The sequence below is a fragment of the Myotis lucifugus genome, unplaced genomic scaffold, assembly GCF_000147115.1.
Source record: "Myotis lucifugus unplaced genomic scaffold, Myoluc2.0 scaffold_70, whole genome shotgun sequence".
Taxonomy (NCBI): domain Eukaryota; kingdom Metazoa; phylum Chordata; class Mammalia; order Chiroptera; family Vespertilionidae; genus Myotis; species Myotis lucifugus.
The window spans coordinates 3233374-3241673 of NW_005871118.1; the positions used below are offsets into that span (position 1 = coordinate 3233374).

The 8300-nt window shown below is 37.8% G+C and overlaps 1 pseudogene; it reads right to left on the reverse strand.

Moving 5' to 3' along the window:
* Positions 1-5193: 5193 nt before the first annotated feature.
* Positions 5194-7269, reverse strand: LOC102438817 (annotated as a pseudogene).
* Between the last annotated feature and the right edge of the window lie 1031 nt (positions 7270-8300).

Sequence of the window (8300 nt, forward strand, 5' to 3'; positions counted from 1 at the left end):
TCTGATCACCCCTAACCACTCTGCCTGCCTGCCTGATCGCCCCTAACTGCCTCTGCCTGATGCCCCTAACCACTCTCCTGCCTGCCTAATCACCCCTAACTGCTCCCCTGCCTGCCTGATCGCCCCTAACCGCCTCTGCCTCGGCCCCCGCCACCGTGGCTTAGTCCGGAAGGACATCTGAAATGACATCTGGAAGGTCGTTTGGCTGTCTGGCCTAATTAGCATATTATGCTTTTATTAGTATAGATTGTAGTCATTTGGTTATTTGGATACATGCTTGTAGTGCATCCAGAATGACTTATTAATAGCTATGTTTAACTATATAGCAAGCATGTCAAACTCAAAAGCTAACACAAGCCAAATAAAACAGGTTTAAGTTTATGTGGGCCACAAAAAAATAAAAGCTTCAGTTTTCATAGAAATGTAGGTTTATTTCGATAGAGACATGCTGAATACAAAGGGCTGAAATAAATGAGTAATCGCTAACAAAATAATAGTACATTTTAATAAAAATTAATATTTTTTCTTGAACATTAACTTACCAAGCACTGAATAACTGCACAAATTAATAAGCATAATCCAAATAAACCTATTTTTCTTGTTCTCTGAAAGCGAAATATTTCCTGTTGCACACATCAAACAAGTCAGTGCAAGGCTAATGACATGGCAATCGGCTGCTAAAATATTCAAAGCTAGAATTAGTGGAGAGAAATCATGTGTCTGCGCGTAAGGCGTGTAAGGGAAATGAATGCAACAAAATTATAGTAATCAGCCATTAGCGAACATTGTAGTTCATTATTAATATGTATAACAGGATATTGTAAAAATTAAGTCACAAAATTTTTATTAAAACTTTTCTTACATACCATTATATTGGTTGGATCACAAAAATATTTGTTGTGGGCTGCGAGTTTGACATGCTTGCTATATAGCGTACATTGATAACTGATGGTGTTTTAACAAATAATCTACCTAAATCTGAGGGTCTGTTTATTGTAAATCAATAGTACTAGAAAGTACTGCCTATTTTGTGTATTTTAGTTTTTTTACTGATTAATTTTGATAAATTCTTGCTTCAAGGATGAACATTAACTCCTCTGGTTCATGTATATATTTACTGGCTAATATTGGTTATGGACATGTCTCTTTATAGCAATATCTCCATTTGCACAATTGTTGCAGCCTGTATACATCTAATAAGAGTTTGAAAAGTTCTTGTAAGATCAGCTAAGACTAAAACTAAAAACTCCCTCCTTTGTAAATATTTTAACTTTGCTTGACCAATCATAAAAAATTTGTTCAACACCTAAAATAGACTGCTTTAAAAAAACACACACATATTAAACCTTTGAAATCTTAACCTTCAATCTAAACCTATTATTTTATTTCATTCCTTTATTACTAGGACTTTTCGGCTAAACAGATATCAGTGGAGACTTGAAACCCCTGAATTTCTTGTAAAACTAGATGTAATTTTTTGTTTCTCTGGAAAGAGCTCTTGTTAAAATCTTAAATGGACTGTGATCCAAAAAGGTGTAAAGTCCTAACCTTACTGAATGTGGGCTGTACGATGAATTGTAAACATAAATTTGAAATAATAGTTGTAAAGCTAATGTTTAAAGCATCCTGAAAACAATTTTAAAAGAAAAAAATCTACAATGAAAACTAGAAAATTTCTGTTTGTGCTACTGATCTTGAACCTTGAAGGGATTAGGACAGATAAGATAGTACTGGTGGAAGAGGGACGTAAAGGTGAATTTTATCCCAAAAAGGATATCTTAGCCATTTAATCCTTTTTTTCTGATGAAAAACTTCTATTTTGCCTTAACAGAAACCCCCCAAAATACATTTTATATTAAATGGTGGAGATCAAGATTTAATATAAGACCAGATTTGTTTTTGTATTTTGGGGGATCATATTTTCTCATGTACTTGAAAGGAGTAAAACTATGTAACACCGAACCTGCTAAAAATAAAGAACATTCCATGCAGATTTCCATAGTGTATTTTACCTTAGTATTAGAGAAAGTAAAAAAAATGTTATAACTAGGTTACATTTAATAGCCATTTTAGTTACAGAAGGGAAGGTGATACAGTGCATTGTAACTACTGACACTTTTAAAATATATATATTTTTTTATTGATTTCAGAGAGGAAGGGAGAGGGAGGGAAAGACAGAAACATCAATGATGAGAGAGAATCATTGATCAGCTGCTTCCTGTACACCCTACACAGGATCGAGCCCGCAACCCAGGCATGTGCCCTGACCAGGAATCGAACTGTGACCTCCTGGTTCATAAATCGACGCTCAACCACTGAGCCATGCTGGCCGAGCAAGACTTTTTTTTTTAAACCAGTGTCTTTGATTTCATTCTCTGTTTGAAGGTTTAAAATACCTATTATACACCATGCTCTTTTCCACTTAGTCTTAAACCCTGCCTGATTGGGCAAGTGCCAAACTGTCAATGCAATCATTATTTAGTTTGAGGTTGAGAGCCTTCCCATTTCCTTACCTGTTGAGAACTTCTATTAGATTCTTCATTTTACCTCTCTAAATTTTTAGCAAGGTAGAATGGGCATGGAGAGCTAATATTCCTTGGTGGGATTCTATTTTGGTAGAGGCAAGTCCTATATCAGGGCAGAATAATTAATGTATAGGACTCATGCCCTCCCCTTAAGTGAAGAGGAACTTCATTTAACTGTTGGATTATAAAGATTGCTTTTTAGGAGTGTGTTTTGTTTTAACGTTGGGGGCAGAGTGGACATTTTGTAGGAGAAAAGTTCTATGTAGCAAAATGAAAATTCTGTGATTAATCATAGTTCATCTTTAAAACAAATTTGCCAAGTATATAATTAAATATATATTAAAATGTCAACAGTATCAATTTGCATAGCTTATATGAAGTCTTGAAGCACTGAGAAAAAGGTTGCTACTTTTCAATTGTTTTTTATTGTCAATAGAGACATAACTTTTTACAAGCATTTTGTGTGAAGAATAATGTTTAAATAGCACTACAGAAATGAATAAGGTATTGGCATAATTCCTAGAGAATTATCCTAAGTCTCTAAAATTGAGTACCCTAGCCATTACAGTTAATCAGTCACTATTGTAAAATATACATATTAAAGCCTATTCTTTTCATCAAAATGAAAATTAAACTGTTCATGTTAAGTTTAATAAGTGCTAAGATTCTAATGATAACCTCAGGAGGGAAATATTTCAGAGTCTCACTATCCGCTTTTCTAAATTGGGCTTATTACATGATGGAGTGGAATGGCAGAGCAATGCATACAAATAGGACAATCCTGTAAGAATATTTAATTCTGAACTTGATAGAAAGATTACAAGCTGTTACAGGCATATATCTATACATTTTCTTAATATGTTGGTGAGTCTCATAGTTTTTGATTCTTACTTTGATTTAATAAATTTATTATCTTCTTTGCAATAAAAATTTCTTGACATCTTTCTCCTTTGAAGGTTCATGATTTACTCAGCAAAGAAAGGGCTATGGAAGAAAGGCTGTAAAGAGTTACTTTTTGTAGAATACTCTGGAGAGGCGGTTTTCTTTTACATGCTTACCCCATCCCCTTCTGAGGACAAATGCTGTGTTCAGAGTCCCAGGCGTAGCAAAGCAACTCTAGCTTTATGGTTAAGCTTACGTGGCCATTTTTGAGCACTTAACCTAGTCATACTGACTCCAGCTGATTATCTCTGACTGAAACATAGCCAATTTATAGAACAGCTATCAGTTCATTAGTTGTCTTGGCATAAAAACCTTGCTTGATATGAACGATAATACCTAGACCAATCATAGTTTTTTTAGGAAGTCATACAAACAGTGTGAGATAAAAAGTGTGTGTTAGTAGTGAAAGGAGAATAAAAAATACACAGCGAGGCAGACATTTATTTGTTGGAGATAGGTTAATATTTGCAACAATAGGTTAATAATATTTGTAGGGATCAATGAACTTCTGTTTCTGAGGAAGGGGCAATGTTGGTGCCTAAACTCAAGAGAGTTGTATTAGATCCCGAATGTAGCCCAAACTATATTCTAGACATGAGACCTAGCTATGTTGCAATTCCTGATCATTGCCAGATAACCAGCTTCAGGTCCCAGGGTTCCTTGTTTCTACAAGTATCATTATACTATCCCAAAGTCTTCCTCCACCTATTTAAAAAAATAAAAAATAAAGGTATAATTTACATAAAGCGCAGGAATCAATTAGAATGGTATACAAAAACTTTGCTCCAATACAGTTCTGTCCCCTCTATCCCCCCTATTTTCATACAAATTATATCTTTATACATTATAAGCCCATTAGCACGGTTTTATAAATACTGTTTTATCTAGTTGTCTTTGAAATCATACAGGAGAAGCAAAGATTTATAAACAAAAATACATTTATGCGGCATTTTTTTTTTGACTAGTACTCTTTAATTCTTCATGTGAATTCTAATTACTAGTTCCCTATAGGCTGTAGGACTGAATTGGTCTGGAAGGAAGAGGAAGGGAAGAAGAGGAGGACAAAACAGAGGAGCAGGAAGGATAGGTAGAGATTTTGCCGTATAGAGAACTGAAGAGGATATCTCTCATTCAGCTAATATTTAATAAGCTTCCTTCACACTGGCTATTTGGGCATAGACACAGACATAGTTAAGAGACACAGTCTTGACCTACAGACTAGTGGAGAAGGAAAGGAATAAACATAAAGCCTGTCGGTCAGTCTATAAAATTACAAATTTAATTTTATGTTGTATATGGTGAGGACCTACTTTGTTGGGGTCCAACCCCAGCAGGTCCAGGTTCTTTATGAAAAAGACAGGCATGAGAAAACTACATCTTAAAAGTTACTATAGAATGTAACTTGAAAACTTCTAGAAAAAGATTCTTTCAGAAGCCTGCATTTCATCTAAAATCGATGCTAAATGTTACCTCAATTAGATTTCCTAATGCATTATGTGGATAAAAAATGTTTGGATTCCATCAAAGAAATCCAGCAGTTAAAAAAAATTCCTTTACTCACAACCCCCACCCACCTAACTAGCCCAAGAGCATTTTTAAAAGAACTAAAAAAATAGCTGCCAAAGATCTCAATCACTTCATTACTAGTGAAATATATAAAAACTTACAGGACTCACAGAGTTCCAAACTTAATTTATAAAAATAATAAAACATCGGTTTGAGCAAATCAGGACTCACTCTCATCAATGTTCTTATCTGGGTCTTGCTCGGCAGCCTCCTTTTCCTGTTGCTGTTTCTTCCAAAGTTTGGCCAAGGCAAGGAGCTTGAGATGTGGTTGGTTGGCAGCATCTTCCGGAAAGATGTAATCATAGTATTCTTCCCAGCCTGCATCAGACCCATCATCCGCCTGGACCTTTCTTCTCTTTTTGACTTTCTTTGGCATGAGTTTGTCTACTCTTTCTTTATCTGACGTAGTTCCAAAATCATCTTCAAAGTTTCTCCAAGATTCCAGCAACATAAGTCTCTCTTCCTTTTCCTCACAGTTTCACATGGTTTTGTTAGCCTCTTCATAAATCTGTCTGCATTTCGGCAAACTTCCTCCTTTCCCTGAAGACAACTCAAACTGCAAAACTGATCCATACCTTGACATGTTGTGTCCGTTGAAGCAATCGTCGGTAAAGATTGCGCGTTCTTTCAGTTCCTTCCTGCTCAATTTCAAAATCAATATATGATTTCCAGAGCACCTCTGCCATGTCTAAGCGTGGCTGGCTGATGGCTAACTCGTAGATTGCATGGGCTCTCTCAATATCGCCAAGGATTGTTTCTAATTCTGCAAATTTAATCCAAGAGGTACAATTTTCAGGTCCAAATTCCAGGAACTTTTCATAAAGCTTCCGACATCTGTCAAATTCTCGAAGCTGTAGCTCCAATTCTATGTAACCTTTAAATAACTTGTTCTTTGGACATTTGCCTATGGAAGTCCCCAAACCTCTTCGGGCAAATGGTAAATTTTTCTGTCTTATTTCAAATTGTGCAGATAGTAGCCACATTTTGGCAAATGTGAACTTTTTATGAGGAATTAGTTCCAAAGAGGCTTGATACGCCTGTCTTGTCCTTTCAGGATCCTTTGCCTCCAGTTCTTCATAGACTGCATAGTTGACCCAAAGATAGATGTAACGCTTCCAATGTCTCTTCTCCTGAATGGGTGGGACATTGGCAATAGCTCTTTCATAGACTTCTCGTACAGTTTCTGCTTCTGCATCACTTTCCACCAAGCGCAGGTAATCAAACCAGGCATCATAATTGTGTGGATTAGCCTTCACTTCTTCTTCATATTGGAATCTCCGTTTGCTCACAATGATGTCTTCAATACCCCGCCTATCACCAAACTTCTTCTCAAAGATGGTATAATTTTTAAAGAGCTCTTGGGCCTCTTGTTTTTAAATTCTATCCAGGGCATATTTGTAAATAACTCGTACCCTTTCAAATTCTTTCTGATTTTCTTCAAATTTGGCAAAGGCAACATAAAGGCATTCATCCATATGTTCATCTCCAAAGAATTCCACAGCCCTCTCGTACACTTTCCGTGCATGGGCAAAATAACCATGTTTTTCTTCAAAGCGGGCATACTTGATCCAGTTCTTAACATCAGGGTGCACAAGTACAAATCTCTCATAAATGGTGCAGGCCCGATCCACTTCTTTGTATCGCAGCTCAAAGTTGATGTAGGAGTGCCAGGCTTGCTCCTCTGGCTGCCATTCCATCCAGCACTCAAACACCTACCGGGCACCAGCCACATTTCCCAGCATCTCCTCCATGTATGTGTATTTGTACCAGAACTGGTTGACTCGGGGCAGAGTTGTTATGGCCCGGTCCCAGATATTTCGGGCATGGTTGACCTGGTGATTCTTCATTTCCATTTCCGCATATTTCAGCCAGAGTGTAATATTTCGATAGTCCACATCTAAAGCACGTTCGTATATGGAGCAAGCCCTTTGAATCTCCTTTAGACTCTCTTCCCATTGTGCATATTTTATCCAGTTACTAATCACAGTCCTGTTTTTTCTTATGTTATCTTCAAAAGTCTTCCTTTTCCTTAGTTTGTAATCATTGAACTCTTCTTCATCTGTGATCTTCTGTTGAGGTGGAGGTGGAAGAAGCTCAAGTTCTCTTTCTTTAGCTTCTCTTAAAAGCTGTTCCGCAGTGATCTGTACCTCAGCTGGGGCTTTGTTTTTCACCTTGGCCACTTTGGGAATTCTCTGCTTCCCGGCCGAGGTGGAGGCTGCCATGGCTGCAGCAGAATTCGTTCGGTGAACTCGGGCGCCAGATGTTGGGGTCCAACCCCAGCAGGTCCAGGGGTTCCCAAAGGTGTGGACGGAGTTGGTGAAGAAGAAATGACACAGAGGCAGCGTTCAGATGATCAGCAAAGCCAGGTTCTCTGGCTAGGTTCTCCAGCCAGGTTCAGTCTTTATTGTCTTGTTACATCTGTATTTATACCAGTTGATTTTAATCCTATCAATTCTATTCCAAATGTTAGTTTCTTATCTCCATTCCAAGGTTACTCTATTGTTCTATTAAGCTACAAGGGAGTAACTGAAGGAGATTATCCTAAGTAAAGATTATATAGCTTAAGAGTGATTGTTCGTAGTTAAAGTGATTAATTACCCGCCTGGCACTTAGTTAAGGGGTTTTATTCCCTCCCTAACTCCAGGGAAACATCCTCACCTGGGGAAACAACCTTTCTCGGAGAGGTGACCTTGGTTAAAACACATAGCTCCAAGAAGGGGAGCAAACATATGCCATATACGCCAGGTCCCTTGAAACATAAGCTGTGCAGATGTTTCTTCCCTGCAGCGACTGTGTCAAGCAGCAAGGTGGATCGGCTTCCGGCACTACTTGAAAGGGAGTGTTTAGAAAAGACTCTTTGTGAATATGATACTTAAACTGAGAGGATAAGGAGCCGGGCTTGAGGGTGGTGGTGGGGTAGAGGGCCAAAGGGAGGAGGGATCAAGGCATTCTAGGCAGAGGAAACAGTGAAGTGCAAAGGCTTTAAGGCAGGGATGAACTTGCCATGTGTGAAGAGCAGAGAGAAGCTCAGTGAGCTTGAGGCCTAATGAATGGAGGAGGGAGTAGGACAGAAGAGCTTAGCTAGTCAGAACCTCCATTCTGCATCCCTTTACATGAGCCTAAGGAGTTTTGACATTGCTTGTAATGCAAAGCCATTAAAGCAGAGATAATACACAGAAAGTCAATAGTCTCTCCCTTAACATATTTTATGCCCAGCACGGTGTTTTGCCAACATTTCATTTCAAAACCGTGTGATTTCATATAAAA